Source organism: Mirounga leonina, unplaced genomic scaffold, assembly GCF_011800145.1.
Source record: "Mirounga leonina isolate KUSES-001 unplaced genomic scaffold, KU_Mleo_1.0 Mir_55, whole genome shotgun sequence".
Classification (NCBI taxonomy): domain Eukaryota; kingdom Metazoa; phylum Chordata; class Mammalia; order Carnivora; family Phocidae; genus Mirounga; species Mirounga leonina.
The window spans coordinates 9092940-9112373 of NW_023270816.1; the positions used below are offsets into that span (position 1 = coordinate 9092940).

Here is a 19434-nt window from a genome sequence, read left to right on the forward strand (position 1 = left end):
AAACACATTTGTTCCTCCCACAGGAGCCTGTCCTCGCTCCCCCTTTCCCTACGAAGTCAGGTATGGAAGCCCCAGATTCTGACTGCCGCTTGGAGTTACTCATCACGGAGCAGTGCCACGGATGTGCTTGCTGTGTTCGTAAGTAAGCTCGTTCTCTCCTGGTGCCCATATGCCTTTTGCCAATTCGATTCCAAGGCCCCCAGACCTGGAAATATATATATCAATGTGGAGAAGCCCCTGAAGGATTTGAAGCCCAGAAATGGGTGACAACCTCCTGGGGAAGGTCAGGGGCGGGGGGGGAAGGAGAGGAGAGTGAGGTCTCCAGAGTGGGCCCTACAAGCACCAGGACTGGGTGCCCAACCGGATACTGGGGTAGAACACAGGCAAGAGTGAAAAAAGAACCCCTAATTTGTTCGTTGCACAGTGATAAGCAGCAGAAGGAAAATAACATCTGAATCATCAGCCTCCTCGTCAAGCAGACTTCATGAGCCAAGCAAAGATCAAAGTGTTGGCGAAGCAGAATTCTGGGGGATGGGAAAATTCGAGTCTGCCACACTCTTTCTGTCCGTGTCTCATGGTAAGTAAAATAGGCCGTAAGTGTGGACCAGTGAAGCGTGCCTGCCAGGTCCTTCAGAGCACTGTCACGGGCCTAATCGAGTCAAGAACACTCCGGAGTCAGGGAGCTGCGCCGCTGGGCTCTTTCTGCTCACGTGTCCTGGTGCAGGAGGGAGAAAGCCCGCTGGGGGCTGGGTGACACGACGCAGAAGCTGAACCACGGCACCTGGCACGGCACATCTGGGCGTGTGCGTACGAGTTCCTCACTACCAGACAAGTCTGGTATTACTAGGCAGCACCCAAAGGAGCTTACGTTGGCAACACCGAAACCTGGTTCCCAAAGAGGTCATTACTGGGCTTCTCCCAATAGGCCCCAAATGACCTCTGCCAACCTGAGTGCAGGGGGTCACCTGCCCGCTCTCCCGGGGGCTGTGCTCAGACCCTACCGTCCGCTGGCCCTGCAGCCGGCCGAGACCCCCACTTCAGTGCTCCCCAGACTGGGTACGCATATGTGCGAAGACCTTCTCGGGCACACAGGCAGTATATGTTTAAAACAATTATTTGTAATTTCCAGATCCCCAACTCCTTCCTAAAGGGGACCGAAGCACTCCTCCCTCCAATTCCCTTTTCCCCTCCCTCTCCACGGCCTGGCTTCCCTTTTCCAAAACAAAGACTCACCGCTCCCCCCTGAATCTCCTCCCTCTGTGCTTTTCGGGGCAGTGGGCACAGACACCTCGGGGCCACAAAGAGCTCCTGGTTGAGACCCTAGAACCTCATCGCACTCGGGCTCCTCTAGCAAGTCCCCAGGTGCTAGATCTTTGCTTTCAGCAAATGCAAAGGGCGACCTACTCAAAGTTTCAGCTGGTAGAGCTTTCAAAATAATCCTAATAATCACAAGGTGCTCTTGGGCATACAGCTCAGAAAAACCAAGTCACCTTACAATAACAAATCTTTCTTCATTTCCGTCTTTCAGACCTATTGATGTGAGCAGGTCTCCCAGCTCAGAAGCAGGACAACAGACGGCTGGAGGGCACAGTGGCCAAGTGCCTGGAACCGAGGTAGCACTCGGTGCTTAACCCCGCAGGGGCCCTCTCCTCTGCGGCTCTGATTTCCTAGTCACTGTACTTGTTACATTTGATCATTTTCCAGTTTATAAGACATTTTACCCAACTGTATACCAATAATAATTATAACAATAATTCAAAAGAAACTTAACACCTAGAGTCTTGTGGTTACAATTAATCTAAAAATCAACTTATGAACAGATGCTTACTACAAGAATATAGGTGATGAATAAAAGACTTTTTTTGCCAAGATCCATCTATATCACATTAGGATAATATTCCAAGGGGTGGGTGGATGGAAATCCAAATTCAAGGAGAAGAGGAATCAGGAAAAATTTTGTCTGTTCAGAGGAAAGCATTGTCACGTGTGTTTTTAAAAGGTGATCAAGTCACTACGCATTCAGACTGAGAGGGGAGCTCTTCAAAGCGGTGGACAGTTTATAATATCTGCATTTTTTAAATGCCAGAAGATACTCCCTCAGTAACTAATAAAACTTACTTTTAGATGCAAATGTTAAAAGACGTGATCTGGTGGTTCCTTCTCACGCTGCAGGGGAGACCCCTCAACCTGTCTGGGTGGGGGGCCTGAGCCGCGGCTTCACAGAGATGATGCGGTCCCCCTGTAAAAATCAGCTACCTGTTTGGTTTCTAGCGGTCCTGGCAGTCGCTGATGTCATGAGCTCATTTAGATCCTGGAAAACAGATCACTGTTTCAATGAAGCCAACTCCTCAGGAGTTCTAGAAAAAGTTTTAAGTCGATGACACATTCGAGGCCTAGATGAGCGTTCACAGGGGTGCAATTAGGCCAACACAGCAGGAGCCCAGGAGAAAGGTTTCTGGTGATTTTGACAAATTGGCGGCAGCGTCTGCCCTGGGCCGGTGAGACCGAGCAGGGATGGGGGCAGCCCAGCTCCACCCCGCACCTGCTGAATCCGGGCTGGGTCTGCTTAAAATGTTTGAAGGAAACGGGTGGGGGAGGCGCATACAAGCTCTAGGAAGGAGGTGCCGGCCCTTCACGTGTCTGCCGAGCCCGCACCTGCTGCTTGAGACCGTTTCAAATTCCAGTCACTGCCCTTCCCTTGATCATCTGTCCCAGGAAAATAATGTTTCTTGAGAGGCACTGGAAACATGCCTTTGCTTAGCTCTGAAATTGCAGACTATTCATAACGCAAACAGGAAGAATGTAAGAGGAATAAAACTTGCATTCTACAAAAGCAGTTGGATTACTGTCAGTTTTAGGGACACCAGAAAAGACAGTGAAACTGAGAGATTCTGGGCTCTTGGGGACCAGCGTCCCCATGGGCAGCAGAAGCTGAGGAAAGCAATTTAAGGGCATTAGCACTTCACTAAATGGTTTCGCTTAAGTGTTTACCAGCTCTGGAATAATTTAATTGTGCGCCTAATTTTAAAGACATTTAAAACATTTGATAGAAAAAGGGAAGGAGGAGACAAAAAGTAAAGGGAAGAGAATGGTTTATATGGTTGTAATAAATCTAATTTTATTCACCTTATTTTTAAACACTAAACATATTATATATTTATAGTATTATGTATACATTAATATAATTTTAAACCAATGAGTATATTTAATTACAAAAACCTTAATATTTTGAGAAATCAAATTAAATGTATTTTTTTTTTTTTACTTATTAGCTGTGTGAATAGTTTATAACTGGTAAGAGAAAAAGGGTTTGGAGGAGTAATTATTCAATGGCCTCAAAGTTGTGTAATCTCAAAAACTCAGGGGAAATTACAGAAAATGTGTTTGAAAATGCTTCCCCAGACATCAGCAAACAGTAAAAGAGAAGTGAATTACTTGTAATTAGTTGTAGTGACTCTTTAACTTATTCGTGTAAGAAAAAAAATAGAAAAACAGACTTATATAAAACAAGATTTAAAAATAAGACCCAGTTTAGGATTTTGGAAGGTCGTCTTTTTTTTTTTTTTGCATTGAGGAAGACAAGGGCATTTATTCCTTGCTGCCCTCCCCCCACCCCCCCACCCTTGGGAAGGTCTTCTGTGCTCAGAAAAGGGTGACATCCTGACCAAAGGAGAGAGGGACCATCTCACAGCACAGCTGCTGGCCCCATGGGATGTTGTTCTGTGCTGGCAGCCTGACTCTTTTGTTTTTAGGGTGTCCCTCTGAGGGGAGTCCATCTGGACCCCAGCTTTGAAATGGGGAATGTGAGACATTCCCTAGACAAAATGACATCAGAGTTCAGCCAGTGGGTCCAAGCTCATCATTTATTAAGAAAGAGAGAAAGCGAGACAAGCCGCTTTTACTAACAAAGACAAAATAGTTCACTCATATGTAACCATAATGTTAAACTGCTAGAGTTATATTTAATAAAATGATAATCTCTGCGACCAAGTGATATACTGTAGGTAATAATGAATATAAGAGGATGAAATGAGAGCAATTAGAATACTTTTCAAGACCTACTTTGATTTTATGTCATTTCTTTTAACCATACTCCTTAAATACTGGGTATTAAATCTGTCCCTTTGGTCCTGAGACTCTGTACAAAGTCATTGAGGTTAAAAAAAAAAAATGTCCAAAAACAGAGACAGAGAAATTATTCTGCGCTTTGACTAAATATCCTTCAAAAGGAAGATCAGAGACATTTGAGGACGAAGCTTCCACTGGTGACGTGGACAAGAAGCAAGCCCGCAGGTGTGTTAGGAAAAGTGTTTGGATCTGCAGCTAAGCGCACCGTGGCTCTGAAATACTCCTGTAACAGGATGCGGAGAAACAAACGCCCTTTCTTCTGTAGACACGGTTTTGTTTGGGCCAACAGAAGCCGGTCCCAGGCTCACCTGGCCAGCCAGCGAGGGGCCCACCCCCACCAGGTGTCCCAACCGGGACCTGGCCACACCAATGCAGAGCTGCAGGGAGTGGGGAGGAAGCCGGCCCAGGAGGAGGGAGCACAGGTGGAAATCACTCCTGGCCTCCTCCTCAGGGTGGAGGGGGTCGGGGCTGGGACTGGCCTGGGAAAGGGCAGGTTATTCCCACAGGAGAGTCGACACCAAGCGAACCCCCAAACTGAGCAACTCCCAGGTTCTGAGCACCAAACCAGCAGTTAACGTGAAGACTGGGCTTGTGGCAGTCCAGGGGTGGGGATTACCTGGACAAGCCCGGGCAACCAGACCACCAGAGACAAATGCTTCGCTGACAGACTCAGGTTTCCACCCAAACACGTTCCTCACCTGGGACTATCACAGGAACCTCCGGGACTAGAAGCCCCAAGAGAGGTGCAGCCCACCTCCTGGGCTGTCCAGCCCCCACAAGCCAAGAGCTGGGGAGCACGTGATGTTTCAATTTACATAAAATCTAGAAAATTGTCCCTACATTTTCCAGTGCAGTATTTCAAAGCCATCCTTTTTGAATTCAAAAATGGAAACTCCCTCGGGAATGAGCAGAAATGGCAGAAAATTGCTTTTAAGATGTTAGCAGAAGGCTAAATGTAACGCTGCTATGAAATTGCATCCGAAATGTGCTAATGTCATTTTTTAGACTATTCTTGTGGAACCCAGATAATATTGCTAAACCATGAGCCTCTAAAAAATTTTCCACTGGAAATTTCTGTTGAGTTTCTAAAGTCTCTGATGATTCTAGATGTTGATTACATTTGCTGATTTCCATAAGTGGTTTTTTTAAAGTTAAGCAGCCTCTGTGTGAAATAATAAAGGTGACGAAAAAAATACATAGACAAAGAAATAGATTAGCTAATAAAGTGGGAATGCACAGTAAAGGTTTCTATTATAAGATAAATAAGGACCCCAGGCCCATAACAACACGGAGTTCAATGAAAGGTCAAGGCATTACCTATGTTTACATTTCTGTCTACATAAATGTGTTTGTTTTAACCCTTGTACTATTATTACCCATTGAGTTTTTAAATTCTATCAAAGATCTGAAGCATTCTATGCAGCCTGGTGGGGAGATCACGAGTTATTCCCTTTGAACACGAGTGAACTGCACACCTGCCCTAATCAGATGTCTGGCCTGAAGCTACGAGATAAAACATCCCTAGATACTTGGATTTTAATCAAAGAGAAAGCATTTCCTAATGCTACTGCAACAGAAAACACACTCCCAGGTCCAGCAGCCAAGACAGCAGGCTTACCTTTTCCCTCTCCCTTCCTGAGATACTATTATTAAAAAGAAATTCTCCTTCCCCACTGCTCCCTCTACAATGCGGCCAATTTACAGTCTTGTAAATTCCCAGGCGCCAGGTCAGCAGCTCAGGGTCCCCAGCGGTGTCCTCAGGCCTCTCGTGCCTGCTCAGTACAGGCTGAGAAAGCCTCAGAAACGTTGGCTTGTCCCCCGGACTTAATCCACCTTTCGCGGGACTATTGTTTGATGTGCAAATCTGCACAGGCTGTGGTGTAGAAAGATGCGTGGAGACAATTATGTCCCAGAAGCAGCACCTTGGACCCCTTTGCTGCAATTTAAAAATGAGTTTCTTTTTTTTTTTCTTTTTAAGATTTTTTATTTATTTTTATTTGAGAGAGAGAATGAGAGAGAGAGAGCACATGAGAGGGGGGAGGGTCAGAGGGAGAAGCAGACTCCCCGCCGAGCAGGGAGCCCGATGCGGGACTCGATCCCGGGACTCCAGGATCATGACCTGAGCCGAAGGCAGTCGCTTAACCGACTGAGCCACCCAGGCGCCCAAAATGAGTTTCATTCTATTGCTGGTGGAAATGTACATAAATCTTGTCTAGTAACTTCATTTTTCCCCTGGTTCTGTCCATGGCTCCTCTTCTGGAAGAGCCAACTCCGCTGCGGTCTCAAAGTGTGTGCAGGAGGGGTGCCCCCCGTCTTCTGGCCCAGCCCAAGTCCAACCCCCCTGCGGCGACGGGGCCCCCTCCCTCCTGGTCTGTGGCCGTCAGTGAATGCACATAACCCGGGCCTGTCACCCTCAAGGGGCAGGAGCAGTCCCAAGGAAGAGATGAAGATTTCAGAGAAGAAACTGGCTAAGTGCCGTGGCACCGGGATTTTAAACTGGTGTGAAGCCGTCCCCTGTGGGCCTAATGCACATCCGGGCACACCCGACTGGAGGACAATGCGATAGGAGGTCGTATCACCTGCTCTGACACGACCTTTCATGAAGAAACACTAACAGGCTTGCAAATTTGGGGCCTAATGACAGGTTAAGTTTGCCTGGGACAAGTTCACTTTGCAAAATCCCCACAAAAAAAACAACGAAAACTACCATCAAAAGAATGATCATTCACAGTGAGCAAACCTGCACAAGGTCCCACAGAGGCTGTGGGCGGGGTCAACAACCCGGCTCCTGAGTGTGGCTCTCGCCAGGTGTTCCTGGACAAGTTCACTTGCTTCCCCGAGACACGATCTGCCTGCTAGAGAATCACAGGAGCCCCGAACAGTCCCCTCTGCTGCCTGTCTCCATTTCTTAGCCCCTTTTGCTGACCATCGTCTTCAACTTCCCTTCTCCCGGCACCCTAGAACTTAGCCCCCCACCAGAGCTGAGTTCTGCACTGCTCGGCGTGACGGTCCATCCTCTGACCCCCCCACCCCCTTGCTCAGCACCCAGGTCGTTCCCTGCTTCCTAAAACCCCCCTCACTCAGCTTTCTGCACTGAACTCCTCCGACACCCACACCCAATCTCGCAGAAAATGCTCTCGGCTCTAGTTACTCCACACATGCCCGTAGTCAGACCACTTACCACTTCCCTCGCTACCTCCCCCTCTGGTCCAAGCAGTCACGGCCTCTTGTGTAGGATTACAGACATCTCCCCTCCCAGCACGGCGGCCAGGGCGACCCAGGGAGAACACGGGTGGGACATCACACAAAGCCAGTGGTTTCCATTCACCGAGCAGCCGCCCTGGCCCTACAGGGCTCCAGAAGGCCCCACGCAATCTGGTCCCCATTACCTTCATGACCTCACCTCAGCGTTCTCCCCACACTCCCCCTCCGCCAGTCACGATGGCCTCCTCGCGGTTTCTCCCAGCCTCAAAGGGGCCAGCGCTCTCCTGCCTCTGCCTGGAATGATCCCCCTGGGGAGAAGCAGGGTTCACGTACTCATGTTCTCCAGTCCTTATTCAGAGGCATCTTCCTGAGGCCTTCTCTGAACATGCTTTTAAAATTACATCTGCTCTTTCTCTCTCTCTCTAAAATACATCTTAAAAAAAATGGGGGTCCCGGGCTGGGGCTCTCTCCATGCTTATCCTCTCCTGCCCTCTCCTCCCCGGAGTCAGACCCACACTGCGGTCGGCAAGCTTGCTGAACTCCCTCCAGATACATCACTGTGTGCCTGACCCCAGGCATTAAAGCATCCACTTTAATCTGATCTCTAGCCCATGGTTTTGGGGAAACTGGATCACTGCATGAAGAGAGGTAGAGAGTCCTGACCCCAGTGTGCCAGGAGGAGCCCCAGGAGGCCAAAGAACCGCAACTGGAAAATTAAGCTGTAGCCTTCAAAGAAGATAGGTGAGTCTATCGTCTGCCTGAGAGGAGCATATTTCTGTGACTAAAGAATGAAGACATTTGTTTAAATGAGGAAATTCCCAAAGCTCAAACCATAAGGCAAAACAAAAAATGTAGTTTTGATAATATCAAATTTAGGCTTTGTATTCACTGCAGGACAAGGTGACTATATAGTAGCTATATTAAGAGTGAGATTTGTAATTTTTAAAATCAACAAGGGACCAACGTGAGGAATAAATAAGGACAGCCTACAAATCCACAGAAAATGACAAGAATTCAAATACAGAAATGGGCAAAAGAATATGACTAGGCAATGCTCAGAAGGGAAAACCCAAGTGGATATCAAGCCTAGGAAGAGATAAAGTTGTTAGTAATTAGAGAGGTCCAAATTGAAATAGCAACAGGACATTACTGGACACTCGCCAGACTGGCCGAGTTGGAGTGCTGGACAGTGCCAAGGGCCAGCGGAAACGTGGGACCCAGGACTTCACGCACAGCCGTGGGGTGTGGACGGGCACAGCCCTGCTGGACAGTGTTCGGGCAATGTTTACTCAGGCTAAAAACACGCACAGCCATGACCCAGAAACCTCACTCCTGAATGCTTATCCATGTGCGCAGGTCCATAAAGGGGCGCATGTGGGGACGCTCACCGTGGCTTTGTTGTGGCAATGGTGATCACCGATATACATAATAATGACCAAGACACAGTGCACCAAGTGTCTGCACACGACATCAGACCGCTAACAACCCAGCACCAGTCTAGGAGGACGCTTCTTCCCTGGGCTAGCTGGACAGAACAGGCAGCCTGGGACACGTGCAGCTGAGCGTTTCAGACAGAACGGCTTGCCCAGGGCCAGCACTCCGAAGACAGCGAAGTCAGGGAGATGCGGAGGTCCTGCAAACACACCTGCTGTGTGAGTGTCCTGGGAGGGGGACACACCGGTGTCACTGAGAGCAGTTTCAACCGCCTATGTTAAGTCAGAGGTTGCTAAACAGACACCCAAACAAAGCGAGGCTGCATATCGGTCTGCTGATGACGATGTCGTGACCAGAGACTCACAGCGACCTCACCCTGTATCTCCCTTAGGGGCAGTGGTCCAGTATTTGCTAATTCAGCAATCGTGGCAACTTTACAGAACATAACCATCTCGAGCCGCGAGAACGGACAGACGGTACCCACGGTTCCGACGACGGCCGCGCATTTGCCAACACAGCCGGGGCCCAGGCCACACGGTTCAGAGACGGCCTCTGTGAGAGCCCCACACAGACTCCCCAATATACCTGAACTTGGCAGTGAAGCAGACCAGCCACTCCAAACGGCACAGCGTGAACAGGAGCAGTGGGAGGATTCGTGACGGGGGCCTCACACTGTGCACCACGGTGACAGACCTGGATGGAGAAGCGAGGTCACCACGCCCGCTGTCCACGGGGACAGGGCGGTGGGCTGAACATCGTCTTCACCAGGTCACTTCGGACGATGCGCCTCGGCACTTGCGTGCGAGGAGTGGCTTCCTGGCCCGTCCTGTGTGTCTTCTGCACCCCGGCCAGTGCGGCCGGACTCACTCACCCTGCCCTCAGGCAGCCAGTACCCCTCCTGCCCGGCGCGTGTGCAGGCCTGCTCACCGGCCGGAGGAGCCCCTTCCCCTAGTCCAGCAGCTCCCGGACACAGAATGATTACCTGCATCCACACAATAATTGTCATTCTTGTTGTAAATGGAAACAAACCATTGTGGAAACGTCCTGATGCTTTGTATTCGACCTGCATTTCGGTGCTGCTGGTGGAAGCACCTACAGCCCAGGTCCAGCACGAGTCTGTGATCGAGAAGCAGACCCTCTGTAAATGCCTCCAAACCCCAAACTGAAACCCACAGCACTTGGCGCTGAAACTGGGGAATGTTTGCATGAACCTTCAGCCCCTGAAAGCACAACAGTCTTAGCATGCTAGAATCAATACTCACTCCTTTTTTAAAAAGTTGTATATGTATAAAAATTATTTCTAATCCTTTGATAAAAAGAAGGCATTCTTGACCTTTTAAAAGGTCTAAAGCAGCATTTTGGCAAATGTGAGTGCAGTCTGCTTTCGGCTCCCGTTGTGTGGTCAAGGGATGAAGAGTCCTGGTTAATCTCATGTTCTCCTGAATCAAATTACCACATATACTCCTGAAATAATCGCTCTCAAGAAATAAAATTTACTTAACAAGAAAACTACATTGAACATAATGGATTTTTTCTCTAGTGATTCCAGAGTCACGGGTGGATATTTCAGGGTCTCGTTCAGAATGTTAATGATGACGCAGAACAATAGTGGCCGGTTCCCTGCAGAGCCTGACTTCTCCAGAGGGGACTTCCCATACAACCTTGTTATGATCCCATCTTGGAAGCTTGGGGGATTCCGGCAACAATCAGGCCTCCCAGATATTTGCAAGCCACCCCCAACCCCCTCTGCCCTCCTGTCAGTTCCCAGCGTAAACACCACTTCCTCAGATGGCTTCCCAGGTATGCAGTGTGGACAGGCGTCCCCTTGAGACTCTCGTCCAGAGAGGTGGCATCCTCTACCTTCCTCTCCTGGGATCCTCCTCCTGCGTGCCCATCCTGCCCCACTCGGCGGTAAATAGATGGTCTGCTTCTAGCGCCTTCTCAGGCAGGTCCGAGGCCCTGTTCCTGCAACTTCACACCTCGTTTCATGAATAATTTTAAGCTAAGAACTTAAAAGACCTCAGAAGACCCTAGTCATTTGCATGTTTTCAGGCCACACCATGGGCAGATCAATTTCACAGTGTCTTGTGCCGTCCATCTTTGAGCTTCACCATCACTTCACGGAGAGATATGTCAAGGAGTGTTTGATGGGTTATAAATTCAACGATCCCATTCAAAACAGAACTGTGCCCAAAGAGGATTTCCTATAAAAGTCAGAAAACTCCCTCCCTAACTGAAAATACCTTTATGGGGCCCCTGGCTGGCTTAGTCCATAGAGCGTGCAACTTTTGATCTCGGGGTTGTGAGTTCAAACCCCACGTTTGGTGTAGAGTTTACTTTAAAAAAATGTTTTTAGTAACTTTGACCATTCAGAGAAAAAAAACAGTCTCATGGATTTTATTTTCATAACCCACAGTAAATCATGTGGCCCTCCTGCATCTCTGTGTTCTCTGGGTCCTGTTTATAGTCCAGGGGTGGAGGGAAAGGTCCCACAGCAGAAATGCGCGACCAGGCATCCTGACAAAGGGGACCCTCCCCGACTCACGCTCCTCCTGGCCAAACCTCAGGTCACCACCTCACCACGGGCTTCCTAGAACCACCTGAACCTATGAAGTAATTCTGTTCAGACTCCAGATTTGATCTTGTTTGACTCTAATAAAATTACAGGAAATTCATGCTACATGCTGTCATTTGTTCCCCAAGCTCATTTAGAACACTCTGTATCGGAATCCTAGGGCTGCCGTAACAAAGTACCACAAACCGGGGAGCTTAAAACGACACACATTCTTATCTCACAGTTGTGCAGGAGAGAAGTTCAAAATCAAGGTGCTAGCAGGTCCATGCTCCCTCTGAAACCTCCAGGGGAGAATCCTCCCTCGTCTCCTGCAGCTCCTGGTGTCGCTGGCGAGCGCACCGGCCCTGAGCTGACAGACACATCGCCTGGCTTCTGCCTCCCTCGGCTCACGCTGTCCCCTCCATGTGTCCATGCTCCTCCCCTCCTCCTCCCCTAGAGCTGTCATATTTGATGAAGGCCTACCCTACGGACCTCATCTCAACTTGTTTCTATCTGTGAAGTCTCTCTTTCCAAATAAGGTCACATTCAGAGAACTACAAGATACCTTGCGGGGGGACCCAAGTCAACCTGTGCAAATGGTATTAGCAGCATTTACCTTCCCCGTGAAGAAAACTCTGGGCATTACTGTTTTTTCCCCAGAGGAAGTATATTAAAATTACAATGTAATTTAGAAGACATTATGGAGTAATACCATTGGAGAGAGACTAGACTTTCCCCTCACCTTCCTCTAGCATATTTATGTCGGACATCGAGGTCAGACTGTCTTCCACCTCAAAGTTTAGCAATGCCTGGTCCCTTGTATTCTCTCTGGCATGTGACAGGCACTAAATAAGTAATTTTTGATTGGTTGATTGTTACTGATCAACTTCATATTACTGATGTACATACATCTTGCAACAACATAAAATATATTTAATGCTTTTCAAAGATATGTATGGTTTTATGCCTAAATTTTTTTGTACCAGATCATCTGAGACACCACATAGAAGACATTATGCTTCTTAAAAAGACTATCTACAAAACCAATTATAATCAAGAACCCTTTTTAAGTGTTGGCTATATTAATCAGGAAAGAACAAAGAGACAATGTTTTTAAAGTGTAATCTAGAAATCATATGAGCTCTTTCATGTTAAGGCACAGTAGAGCAAAGACAAATATCTTCCTTTTAAACTGCTCATTATTATTCACTGAAGCTGCAGGAGACTATCTCAGCAATATGCGCTAATGCTTTCTCACGAATCCTCCAAAGCTAGAAATATCTTACCCAGCATCTATGAGATGCTACTCTCTGGTACGACAAAGGGGAGAAGAAAAACCCCAAGGAAAGCACTGTTTTGTGTGCATGATTAAAGAAACGGACCAAAAATCACATGAAACCTGGGGCACCTGGGCAGCTCAGTCAGTGAAGCGTCTGCCTTCAGCTCAGGTCATGATCCCAGAGGTCCTGGGATCGAGCCCCACGTCGGGCTCCCTGCTCAGCTGGGAGTCTGCTTCTCCCTCTGCCTGCCAATTCCCCTGTCTCGTTCTCTCTCTCTCTCTCTCAAATAAATAAATAAAACCTTTTTAAAAAATCACATGAAACAAGAGTTTAAAGATTATTCTGCTGTCACCATTCCATATAATCCAGAAAAGTGTTCACCTCCATCATTTCCCTTCTAACTGATGTGGGGGCCCCGGTGGGGCCTGTGGGGGAGCACAAGGACATGGCAGGGCAGCCCCCCGGGGGAGCCCGGCCCCAGCTCACTGCATGGCAAGCCTGCCCACAGATACTTCCTTGGATGGGATGTGAGAAGAGGTGAATATTTACTTCTTCAAACTGCTGAGCTACTGGGATAATTTGTTACAGCTTTTAGCCTATCCGGACTTACAGTTGCTAACGTATAAGAACACCCTTAGGATTCAAATACTATTGCAACCTAAGTCCAAACCAATCCACTCTACCAAAACTGTATCATCCCACCTGTAACTTCAGATCTGCAGATACCAATTAATTGGGGAAACAGTCCAGGGCATGAAAGGAGAAATTGTCACGCAACTGCTTGGATGCTCCACCCCATGGTTACACAGGCACTCAGCCAAAGGGATGGGCATTTCAGGAAGGTGCTGGGGGCCTGGGCTAGATCCTCGGCAGCAGAATTGGGAGAGGAAAAGATGATAAAAAGAAAAATTCAAGAGAACTGCTGGTTGACTAGGTAGGGAATGCCCAAAGAGCTCTGCGCCTGTGAGAAGGAGGGGTTTAGTACCATGGATAGAGGTCTTGGTTTGTCTGCGGCTCCTCGGGGTTTCATCCAAACTGATGGCTTCCACAAGGAAAAGGAGACTTCACACAAAAGCGTAGCAGTTTTTCCATTGAGGTCTACAAGCACCAAGCCTAGAAGAACACTTGCAGTACCTCTTAAAAAATACTGCTGTCGGAGGGCGGAGCAAGATGGCGGAGGAGTAGGAGACCTGGATTTCGTCTGGTCTCAGGAATTCAGCTGGATGGGGATCAAACCATTCTGAACACCTACAAACCCAACAGGAGATCGAAGAAAAGAAGAGCAACAACTCTCTGAACAGAAAAGCGGCCACTTTCTGGAAGGTAGGACGTGCGGAGAAGTGAATCCGAGGCGATATTCGGGAGGATAGACGGCGGGGGAGGGGCCTCCGTTGGCCGCTTCTGGCGAGTGATAGAGCCGCGGAGCACAAAATCAGAACTTTTAGAAGTCTGCTCCGCCGAGGGACGTCACTCTGGTGGCTAAGCGGGGGGTGGAACCCTCCGGGACAGTGTGGTCTCAGGACCCTCGGGGTCACAGAAAGACCGGGGGTGCCTGAGGGCGGCAGAGCTCCCAGGGATCGGAGCGGGGAAGCCGGCTGCAGAGGCGGAGCCCAGGCGCGGGCTCTCAGCTCGGGGTTGCCATTGACCGTGATCCGCGGCCCAGTCGGGCCCCTGCTCCTCCAGCAGGGACCCAACAAGCGGCAGATCCGGGAGACTCACCTTCTTCCCCGGGAGGAGCTGCGCGGGAGGGCACCGCAGGGATCTGCTGGGTTTGGAGACTCCCCCCGGGGTCGGGTGCCAGAGACAGAGGCGCGCGGTCACAGGCCGGGCGAGCACGGGGTGCGGCCGGAGACGGGGAGACGGGAGTGACTGGCGGCTTTTCTCTGGGGGCTCACTGAGGAGCGGGGCCCCGAGTTCTCGGCTCCCCCGGGGCGGAGATTGGGAGGCCGCCATTTTCACTCTCCGCCTCCAAAGCTGTACGGGAAGCTCGCAGGGAACAAAAGCCCCGGAGAGCAAACCCGAGCAGATCACTTAGCCGGGAGGGGGCAAGGGCGGGGCAATTCCGCCTCCAGCAAAGACTTTTGGAAACCATGGCAACAGGCCCCTCCCCAGAAGATCAGCGAGAACAGCCGGCCAAGACCAAGTTTACCGATCAATGAGAACGGCAGAACTCCAGCGCTAGGGGACTACTGCACATAGAACTCACGGCTTTTTTACCATGATTCTTTAGTCTTTCAAAGTTAATTTTTTTTTAACTGTCTTTTTGTCTTTTTATTTCTTTTTGAAGTTTTCTTTTTCCCTTTTTCAACCAACATCTTATCAATCCCTTTTTTTAAAAAAAACATTTTTATTTTTCATTTTTAGAGTCATATTCTATCCCTTCATAGTAGTTACCCGTATTTTTGGCTTATATATATAAGTTGTTCTCTCTTTAAAATTTTGAGAGTTTCTTCTAACAGATCAAAAGATACCCTAAATCTCTAGTATATGGTGTTTTCTATTCCCCTGCCTGATCACATCCTCTCCCTTTTTTTTTCTTTTTCTTTTTTCTTTTTTTAAATCCTCTTCTTTCTTTTTTCAAACAACTTCTTATCAATTCCTTTTATAAAATTTTTTATAATTTCCATTTTTACAGTCATATTCCATCCCTTCATCATATCAACCCTTATTTTTGTACATATATAAGTTTTTCTTTCTTTAAAATTTTGGGAGGCACTTTCTTCTAAAAGACCAAAATACACCCCAAATCTAGTGTGTGGCACTGATCTATATACCATATAGATCATATTTGATCACATTCTGGTTTTTCTTTTGTTGTTGTTGTTTTGTTTGTTTTTGTTTTTATCTTTATCTTTTTCTTTTTTTTCTCTCTTTCCCTTTCTTATCCCACTGCTTCAGGTCTTTTCTGATTTGTTTAGAGTATATTTTCTGGGGATGTGGTTACTCTGCTAGCATTTTGTTCTCTCATTAATCTACTCTCCTCTGCACAAAATGACAAGGCGGAAAAAATCACCTCAACAAAAAGAACAAGAGGTAGTACCGACTGCCAGGGACCTACTCAGTACGGACATTAGTACGATGTCAGATCTAGAGTTCAGAATCATCACTTTAAAGATACTAGCTGGGCTTGAAAAAAATATGGAAGTTATTAGAGAAACCCTTTCTGGAGAAGTAAAAGAGCTAAAATCCAACCAAGTAGAAATCAAAAAGGCTATTAATGAGGTGCAATAAAAAATGGGGGCGCTAACTGCTAGAATAAATGAGGCAGAAGAGAGAATCAGTAATATAGAAGATGAAATGATGGAAAATAAAGAAGCTGAGAAAAAGAGAGATAAACAACTACTGGATCACGAGGGCAGAATTCAAGAGATAAGCGATACCATAAGATGAAACAACATTAGAATAATTGGGATCCCAGAAGAAGAAGAAAGAGAGAGAGGGCCAGAAGGTATAATGGAGCAAATTATAGCAGAGAACTTCCCTAATTTGGGGAAAGAAACAGGCATGAAAATCCAGGAAGCACAGAGAACCCCTCTCAAAATCAATAAAAATAGGTCAACTCCCCGACATCTAATAGTAAAACTTACGAGTCTCATAGACAAAGAGAAAATCCTGAAAGCAGCTCGGGAGAAGAGATATGTAACCTACAAGGGTAGAAACATTAGATTGGCAACAGACCTATCCACAGAGACCTGGCAGGCCAGAAAGGACTGGCAGGATATATTCAGAGCACTAAATGAGAAAAATATGCAGCCAAGAATACTCTATCCAGCTAGGCTGTCATTGAAAATTGAAGGAGAGATAAAAAGCTTCCAGGACAAACAAAAACTAAAGGAATTTGCAAACACAAAACCAGCCCTACAGGAAATCTTGAAAGGGGTCCTCTAAGCAAAGAGAGACCCTAAAAGCAACATAGACCAGAAAGGAACACAGACAATATACGGTAACAGTCACCTTACAGGCAATACAATGGCACTAAATTCCTATCTTTCAATAGTTACCCTGAATGTAAATGGGCTAAATGCCCCAATCAAAAGACACAGGCTAACAGACTGGATTAAAAAACAAGACCCATCGATATGCTGTCTGCAAGAGACTCATTTTAGAACCAAAGACACCCCCAGATTGAAAGTGAGGGGGTGGAAAACGATTTACCATGCTAATGGACACCAAAATAAAGCTAGGGTGGCAATCCTTATATCAGACAAATTAGATTTTAAACCAAAGACTGTAATAAGAGATGAGGAAGGACACTATATCATACTTAAAGGATCTATCCAACAAGAAGATCTAACAATTGTAAATATCTATGCCCCTAACATGGGAGCAGCCAATTATATAAGGCAATTAATAACAAAAGCAAAGAAACACATCGACAACAATACAATAATAGTGGGGAACTTTAACATCCCCCTCACTGAAATGGACAGATCGTCTAAGCAAAAGATCAACAAGGAAAGAAAGACTTTAAATGACACATTGGACCAAATGGACTTCACAGACATTCAGAACATTCCACCCCAAAGCAACGGAATACACATTCTTCTCTAGTGCCCATGGAACATTGTCCAGAATCGATCACATCCTAGGTCATAAATCAGGTCTCAACCGGTACCAAAAGATTGGGATCATTCCCTGCCTATTTTCAGACCACAATGCTTTGAAACTAGAATTCAATCACAAGAGGAAAGTCAGAAAGAACTCAAATACATGGAGGCTAAAGAGCATCCTACTGAAGAATGAATGGGTCAACCAGGAAATTAAAGAAGAATTAAAAAAATACATGGAAACCAATGAAAATGAAAACACAACTGTTCAAAATCTTTGGGATGCAGCAAAGGCAGTCCTAAGAGGAAAGTATATAGCAATACAAGCCTTTCTCAAGAAACAAGAAAGGTCTCAAGTACACAACCTAACCCTACACCTAAAGGAGCTGGAGAGAGAACAGCAAATAAAGCCTAAACCCAGCAGGAGAAGAGAAATAATAAAGAGCAGAGCAGAAATCAATGAAATAGAAACTAAAAGAACAGTAGAACAGATCAACGAAACTAGGAGCTGGTTCTTTGAAAGAATTAACAAGATTGATAAACCCCTGGCCAGACTTATCAAAAAGAGAAGAGAAATGACCCAAATCAACAAAATCATGAGTGAAAGAGGAGAGATCACAACCAACACCAAAGAAATACAAACAATTATAAGAACATATTATGAGCAACTCTATGGCAGCAAATTAGATAACCTGGAAGAGATGGATGCATTCCTAGAGATGTATCAACTACCAAAACTGAACCAGGATGAAATAGAAAACCTGAACAGACCTATAACCACTAAGGAAATTGAAGCACTCATCAAAAATCTCCCAAAAAACAAAAGCCCAGGGCCAGATGGCTTCCCAGGGGAATTCTACCAAACATTTCAAGAAGAATTAAAACCTATTCTTCTGAAACTGTTCCAAAAAATAGAAACGGAAGGAAAACTTCCAAACTCATTTTATGAGGCCAGCATTACCTTGATCCCAAAACCAGACAAAGACCCCATCAAAAAGGAGAATTACAGACCAATATCCCTGATGAACATGGATGCAAAAATTCTCACCAAAATACTAGCCAATAGGATCCAACAGTACATTAAAAGGATTATTCACCATGACCAAGTGGGATTTATCCCTGGGCTGCAAGGTTGGTTCAACATCTGCAAATCAATCAATGTGATACAATACATTAACAAAAGAAAGAACAAGAATCATATGATCCTCTCAATAGATGCAGAAAAAGCTTTTGACAAAGTACAGCATCCTTTCTTGATCAAAACTCTTCAGAGTATAGGGATAGAGGGTACATACCTCAATATCATAAAAGCCATCTATGAAAAACCTACAGCAAATATTATTCTCAATGGGGAAAAACTGAGAGCTTTCCCCCTAAGGTCAGGAATGCAGCAGGGATGTCCACTATCACCACTGCTATTCAACATAGTACTGGAAGTCCTAGCCACAGCAATCAGACAATAAAAAGAAATCAAAGGCATCCAAATTGGCAAAGAAGAAGTCAAACTCTCACTCTTTGCAGATGATATGATACTTTATGTGGAAAACCCAAAAGACTCCACCCCAAAACTGCTAGAACTCATACAGGAATTCAGTAAAGTGGCAGGATATAAAATCAATGCACAGAAGTCAGTGGCATTCCTATACACCAACAACAAGACAGAAGAAAGAGAAATTAAGGAGTCGATCCCATTTACAATTGCACCCAAAACCATAAGATACCTAGGAATAAATCTAACCAAAGAGACAAAGGATCTGTACTCAGAAAACTATAAAATACTCATGAAAGAAATTGAGGAAGACACAAAGAAATGGAAAAACGTTCCATGCTCATGGATTGGAAGAACAAATATTGTGAAGATGTCAATGCTACCTAGAGCAATCTACACATTCAATGTAATCCCCATCAAAAATACCATCCACTTTTTTCAAAGAAATGGAACAAATAATCCTAAAATTTGTATGGAACCAGAAAAGACCCCGCATAGCCAGAGGAATATTGAAAAAGAAAAGCAAAGCCGGCGGCATCACAATTCCAGACTTCAAGCTCTATTACAAAGCTGTCATCATCAAGACAGCATGGTACTGGCACAAAAACAGACACGTAGATCAATGGAACAGAATAGAGAGCCCAGAAATGGACCCTCAACTCTATGGTCAACTAATCTTCGACAAAGCAGGAAAGAATGTCCAATGGAACAAAGACAGTCTCTTCAACAAACGGTGTTGGGAAAATTGGATAGCCACATGCAGAAGAATGAAACTGGACCATTTCCTTACACCACACA

General features: G+C 46.2%; 1 long non-coding RNA gene across 1 annotated transcript in view; it reads right to left on the reverse strand.

The window, feature by feature from the left end:
- Positions 1–1649: 1649 nt before the first annotated feature.
- Positions 1650–19434, reverse strand: part of LOC118001941 — a 42157-nt gene continuing 24372 nt past the window's right edge. Inside the window, exon 4 of the long non-coding RNA XR_004676890.1 lies at positions 1650–2311. This is a non-coding gene — a long non-coding RNA (uncharacterized LOC118001941). The remainder of the gene's footprint in view (positions 2312–19434) is intronic.